Genomic DNA, 7500 nt, shown 5'->3' with positions numbered 1-7500 from the left:
CACGAATAGCAGAACAACTCCAGCATTGTATCTCAAATCACCAAGCACCCAAATGGATGACCACAGGAAGAACATCCTTAGTACAAAAAGACAAGAGTAAGGAAATATAGCCAGTAACTACAGGCCTATCACCTGCCTACCATAATGTGGAAGTTTACTAACATGGTATCATCAGTGAAAGGCTATACAACTACATAGAGGAGACAAACACCATCCCCCACCAACAGAAAGGCTGCAGAAGAAGTGTAGGGCACAAAAGACCAGCTCCTGATAGACAAAATGGTAATGAAGAACAGTAGGAGAAGGAAAACCAACCTAAGCATGGCATGGATAGACTATAAGAAAGCCTTCGACATGATACCACACACATGGCTAATAGAATGCCTGAAAATATATGGGGCAGAGGAAAATACCATCAGCTTCCTCAAAAATACAATGCGCAAACTGGAATACAATACTTACAAGCTCTGGAATAAGACTAGCAGAGGTTAATATCAGGAGAGGATCTTCCAGGCGACTCACTGTCCCCACTACTCTTCGTAGTAGCCATGATTCCCATGACAAAAGTACTACAGAAGATGGATGCCGGGTACCAACTCAAGAAAAGAGGCAACAGAATCAACCATCTGATGTTCATGGACGACATCAAGCTGTATGGTAAGAGCATCAAGGAAATAGATACCCTAATCCAGACTGTAAGGATTGTATCTGGGGACATTAGGATGGAGTTTGGAATAGAAAAATGCGCCTTAGTCAACATACAAAAAGGCAAGTAACGAGAACTGAAGGGATAAAGCTACCAGATGGGAGCAACATCAAACATATGATGAGACAGGATACAAATACCTGGGAATAATGGAAGGAGGTGATATAAAACACCAAGAGATGAAGGACACTATCAGAAAAGAATATATGCAGAGACTCAAGGCGATACTCAAGTCAAAACTCAACGCCGGAAATACGATAAAAGCCACAAACACATGGGCAGTGCTAGTAATCAGATACAGCGCAGGAATAGTGAATGGACGAAGGCAGAACTCCGCAGCATAGATCAGAAAACCAGGAAACATATGACAATACACAAAGCACTACACCCAGAGCAAATACGGACAGACTATACATAACACGAAAGGAAGGAGGGAGAGGACTACTAAGTATAGAGGACTGCGTCAACATAGAAAACAGAGCACTGGGGCAATATCTGAAAACCAGTGAAGACGAGTGGCTAAAGAGTGCATGGGAAGAAGGACTAATAAAAGCAGACGAAGACCCAGAAATATACAGACAGGAGAATGACAAACAGAACAGAGGACTGGCACAACAAACCAATGCACGGACAATACATGAGACAGACTAAAGAACTAGCCAGCGATGACACGTGGCAATGGCTACAGAGGGGAGAGCTAAAGAAGGAAACTGGAACGGAATGATAACAGCGGCAACAAGATCAGGCCCTAAGAACCAGATATGTTCAAAGAACGATAGACGGAAATAACATCCCTCCCATATGTAGGAAGTGCAATACGAAAAATGAAACCATAAACCACATAGCAAGCGAATGTCTGGCACTTGCACTGAAACCAGTACAAAAAGAGCATGCTTCAGTAAGCCCTCCACTGGAGCCTGTGCAAGAAACATCAGCTACCTTGCAGTAATAAGTGGTACGAGCACCAACCTGAAGGAGTGATAGAGAAAACGATCAGCACACCAAAGATCATCTCGGGACTATGGTATCAGAACAGGATAGGGTGATGGTTGATACGTGCAAATAGGCCAGACGTGACGTCGTTGACAAAATCAAGATAACGTATCACTTATTGAGTCGCAATACCATGGGACACCAGAGTTGAAGAGAAAAGAGAGGGAAAAATTGGATAAGTATCAAGATCTGAAAATAGAAATAAGAAGGATATGGGATATGCCAGTGGAAATCGTACCCATAATCATAGGAGCACTAGGCACAATCCCAAGATCCCTGAAAAGGAATCTAGAAAATCTAGAGGCTGAAGTAGCTCCAGGACTCATGCAGAAGATGTGATCCTAGAAACCCGGAACGCACATAGTAAGAAAAGTGACTAGACTCCTAAGGAGCAGGGAGGATGCAACACCCGGATCCAAACCCCACACTATAAATACCACCCAGTCGAATTGAAGGACTGTGATAGAGCAAAAAAAAAAAAAAAAAAAAAAAAAAAATAACAATAATAATAATAACAATAATAATAATAATAATTATCATTATTATTATTATTATTATTATTATTATTATTACTGTTGTTGTTGTTGCTGGAAAAAAATCACAATGTTGTGATTAGATTGGTGACACTGAAAAATCTATATTTGCATAAATAATAATAATAATAATAATAATAAATAATAATAATAATCATTATTATTATTATCAGTGATAAAGGAAGTTGTATGCTTAGAAATAGTAATGCGATTAAGTATGCAATGGACGGTGTTCATATACATCAACGTCGGTTATTGCCAGTGAAGAGAAGCTGCAGAAACTGGTAGAAGAATTTATTATTATTATTATTATTATTATTATTATTATTATTATTATTATTATTATTATTATTATTATTTCACCAGATAAGACCTATTCACACGGAACAAGCCCACCAAAGGGACCATTGACTAGAAAATCAAGCTTCCAATGAATGTTGGTTTCAACTTCCCACCGCTAATGGCATCCCAACACTGCAGCAGTAACTGATAATGATACAGAGCCAGTGATTTCCCATCACTATGGGGGTGTCGCGAACCCGCGACATCTGAGTGGCTAGCCACGACACTAACCACTATACCAGCGGACCAGGTTATAGTAATAAGAGGAACTCGAATGCAAGTAACAATACACTATGGGGATATTATTCTGTAATGAAGTTTTTACTTCAGAATTACGATATATGAATAAATGTGTGCTTCTGTCATAAGCACAAGTTGTTTGTTGTTGCTGTTCTTGTTCTTGGAAAATCTGAAAAAGGTCTGAAAAAGGTGTTTCGCGTTGAGTTAAAGATACGGGAGTTTTAGGATGGGATATTCATGATATATGTATGAGAATGATATTGTAAAAATTCAATAATGTGCATGATAAACAGTACAGAACAATTCTTTATAATATTTAGCGTATTTATTTTAATTTTCGTTAGTCAAACAACGGGCTATTTGACCATGGATTTTAGCATGTGCCCCGAGTAAGCTGGAGGTCGGATCACGCATTGTTATGTCAGGATAGTCAATAAAGGAAAGCTGTTAAGTCAGCAAAATATAAAAAGAAAAATAGAGGAAACCTGTTAGGTCACTAAAATTATAAAAAAGGTCACCATTATCTGATCAGCTACAAAATCACTAGGTCACGTCAGGTCAGGTCACATCTGATTCCAGGTCTAAAGAAAGTTGAACAATATCTTCAGTTTTCAACCTAGGTCTCAAAAAATGGAAAATGTGGGATTTTTATTTTGTTTTTTTCATATACCAAAACCATATTTCTCAGGACGAACAAGATGACGATACCCTAAGGTCAAACAAAATGGCTGCTTACTAGAGGGCATTAGGGCATGGGTATTATGAACCCTGCATTACAACACGTCAGCACCCCCTCCCCCCCGTCCACAATCACACCCACCAAATCAGTCACGGATTTAAAAGAGCCCCCCCCCCCCCCCCCCCCCCCCCCCCCCCCCCCCCCCCCGCTCACCCTCGACTATCCCAGAGACAATTACACGCAGTTCGAGACCTTGACAGACTATTGGTCATGCTGGGGGCATTGGCGCGGGTGCGAGGGGGAGGGGTGGGGGGGGGGGGGAGGGAGACATCGGATGATAACTATCATGATGATAATGATATGTATGATGAGAAAGCTGATGATGATGATGATGATAAATACATTATTGATCAACAAATAAAATAAAACAAATAAATAAACAAAGAAATAATTAAAAATGAATAAACCCAAATAAGGACACGCATAAAACAACGTGAAAGAATAAATAAACAGCAATGTAAATAGGAGAGAAATAATGAATTTCTGTTAAAAGATATGAACAAGCAATGTCATGATTAAAAACCAAATAAATATACAAACAAAACAACGTTATAAGAATAAACAATTTAAAATATAAATGACAAGTAATTCCTTACTGCACCGAACCTACGCATCATTCCACCCGCTACGTTACTAAAACATACTTTTTTTATCAATATTTTTAATATTATTTATATCATCATTTCATCAGATTCATTCCGACCAAATATCAACCACTGCAAATTACTCGACCGTCCCCTTTTAATTGGATCAAGAACGACGCAGAGAGCGATTTGTTTATTTTTTTGGCCTAAATTGACCTGGTTTCTAAAGCCTGCCTCCTGGGTCAGTCTCTGAACTCGCCCAGAGAGAGAGAGAGAGAGAGAGAGAGAGAGAGAGAGAGAGAGAGACTGAATTCACACACAGCGAGAGAGAGAGAGAGAGAGAGAGAGAGAGAGAAATGCAGTTGGACAGGATGTACTTATAAGACAGACGACGAAATGATTACAATAATGGGAGATTAATTAGATCAATTAAAAGCGTCATTATAACAATTAAGAGACAGACTAAGAGTGGAATTGAAGGCGTCAACGATACAATTACTCTGTTCAGTTTTTATTTTAATTTTTTTTTATTTTAATTTCCTTCGATCTGAACAGAGTCATTTTCTCTTCGTGTGAATTCGAAGTACGTATTTTTTTTTTGTTTTTTTGTTTTTGTTTTTTACGAAACGGGATTAGAATAGAATGATATTTGGTATATGTATATATATATATATATCACAAATCATATGTATGTATACACATATATATGAATATATATAATATATGTATATGTGTGTGTGTAGTACAGAGAGAGAGAGAGAGAGAGAGAGAGAGAGAGAGAGAGAGAGAGAGAGAGAGAGTGTGTGTCAGCGTTTCCAAATAGTCCCCGATGACATATATATATCACCAATAAGAATTACAATTTGTACAGAAAATCCCAAATCCACTGATTAAATCTAAGGCACAATTTCAGATGAGTTATCTCCCATTATCCTTCAACTTGTCGATCTCCTCGAGATCCATACCCGCCCACAACAGACTCCTAAAAACCAGCGGCAAATTGCTTTCCAGGTCTTTGGACTACCTGAAGAGGCAGTGAAATGCCATGCGGCCTTGTACTACTACCTTGTCCTGGACCAGGTTTTGGGGAGGGTAGGGGAGGGGTGGGAGGATCACTGAGGTTAGTCCCAGGACAGCAAATTAGCCTCTCGTCAAATGTGTTCTCGTCGTTCCAATAATGCAGTTCGTTGCACTTGTCATCAACACGCCCGCCGCTTAACTGTTGACGAAAACTACGAAACTCTGCTTTAAGTATCATTCAGAAGCCTTTGCTATTGTCCAAAACAATGGGCCAATGGCTACTCTAACAAACAATGAATATGTAATGAGGATTTTAGGGATTTAAAGAATGTCGGTAGATTTGACTGTCGTCTGAAGTCAAATCTATAAGCAGGGCCATAAAAGTCCTTATATAGGTCTACCAGTTCGTGGGTCACGTCGGTTTACGCATATTGAGAGAGAGAGAGAGAGAGAGAGAGAGAGAGAGAGAGAGAGAGAGAGAGAGAGAGAGAGAGAGAGAGAGAGAATTTCGCATTACGAAGACGAAGATGCTGGTGCACTGAAAAAGTCTCTGAAAGGATACTGAGAATAGTGAGAGAGAGAGAGAGAGAGAGAGAGAGAGAGAGAGAGAGAGAGAGAGAGAGAAGTGCCCGCATTGCTAGGACCATAAAAGCAGTGACCACATTCTTGCGTATGCAACGATCCAAGAGGACCATTTTGACTTTTTTATTTTTATGTTGTTTTTTTTACTTTTTTTTTCTGAACATAATAGCCTCCAGTTTAACCTTAAAAAGTAACTGAGCAACTCGTCCCACCAGATAATGTCAAACGATTATTCAGTTGCCTGGTGGAAACGAGAAAATTGGGGGGGGGGGGGGGGGGGGGGGGGGAGGGGGGGGGGGGGGGGGGGGGGGGGGGGGGGGGGGGGGGGGGGGGGGGGGGGGTGGGGGGGGGGGGGGGGGGGGGGGGGGGGGGGGAGGGGGGGGGGGGGGGGGGGGGGGGGGGGGGGGGGGGGGGGGGGGAGAGAGAGAGAGAGAGAGTTACAGTTATAGCCTGGTTGTAGGGGCTATGGTCATGACGTCCAGGAAATCTTTGTAATTCCCAGATAGGCTCTGAAGGAAACCCATTCAAGAATTAGGTTTATTTTGAGGATTAGTAAAAATGATAGGACTGGAGAAATCAAAACACACATATATAGATATATATTATATATATATATATATATATATATATATATATATATATATATATATATACTAAAATTTGCTATAGTTTTTTGTTAATCAAAATTGAAACTTTTTCCTTATAAAGGGAGAGAGAGAGAGAGAGAGAGAGAGAGAGAGAGAGAGAGAGAGAGAGAGACCTGACCTAACAACATGAACGCCGAAAGCATATCTACGAAAATTCTGAACCAAATGCCACATATACATTCCAGCGCTAGGTTAGCGATCATTTCATTTGGCATTTTTTCTTATCATTCAGTTAGAAACCTTCTTTGTTTAGAGAATTAAAAAAAGCGACCAAAAAACTAGTTTAAAAAGAAAGACCCCAAAAAATACCAACCCCTCCCAAAAAAAAAAAAAATAATGGCCATAAAAGTGACCAAAGACCCGACGAAAAAAGCGACCAAAAATCGACTAAAAGCCGACCAAAAAAGCGACCCTCCCAAAAAAATAAGGACCATAAAAGTGACCAAAAACCCGACGAAAAAAACGACCAAAAGAGCGACCCCCCTAAAAATCGACTAAAAATGAAAAGACCCCAAAAATAAATCCCCCGCCTCCCCCCAAAAAATAAGGACCATAAAAACGACCAAAAAACCCGACGAAAAATAAAAACGACCAAAAAAAGCGACCAATGGCTTTATCTGATAAGGCGCAGGCCACCTGGCCAACGAGAAGCTGATGTTAATTTGTATCTGATAGCGAGATACGAACGCCTCTTCGGATATCTAGAAGTATCATCTCTCTCTCTCTCTCTCTCTCTCTCTCCAAGCAGGACACAAAGGAGGGCACACTTGTTCTCGCCCATGTGACATTCACTTTTAATGACCTTGTGTGAACACATATTTTAATGATTTACTTTACTGTTTATGTTTCATTAGGTCTACACTCTTTATTTTCACTTATAATTTTACAAATATATTCAGCGCGAATTCGGAACAACATTATTCAAGACATTAGTATACCCTTGGTATCTGAATAACTTTTTTTAAATTTTATTTATTTATTACTTTTTTTTAGAACTTACGCTCCCCCACGTGGCCTTATTGCGTTTACCAATTTGGAAGATATACTTTCGAATAGAAGGAAGGTGTCTAAAAACAAAATTAGAGAAAAAATCAAACTAATAACAGAAGGAGTC

The 7500-nt window shown here is 39.8% G+C and overlaps 1 protein-coding gene across 3 annotated transcripts in view; it reads right to left on the bottom strand.

Annotated features, from left to right (window-relative positions):
* LOC135201723 (inward rectifier potassium channel 2-like) overlaps positions 1 to 7500 on the bottom strand; it is a 153802-nt gene that overhangs the window by 15453 nt on the left and 130849 nt on the right. The window lies entirely within an intron of this gene.

The sequence above is a fragment of the Macrobrachium nipponense genome, chromosome 28 (assembly GCF_015104395.2).
Source record: "Macrobrachium nipponense isolate FS-2020 chromosome 28, ASM1510439v2, whole genome shotgun sequence".
Lineage (NCBI taxonomy): Eukaryota > Metazoa > Arthropoda > Malacostraca > Decapoda > Palaemonidae > Macrobrachium > Macrobrachium nipponense.
This window is presented reverse-complemented; position numbering and strand designations above follow the sequence as displayed.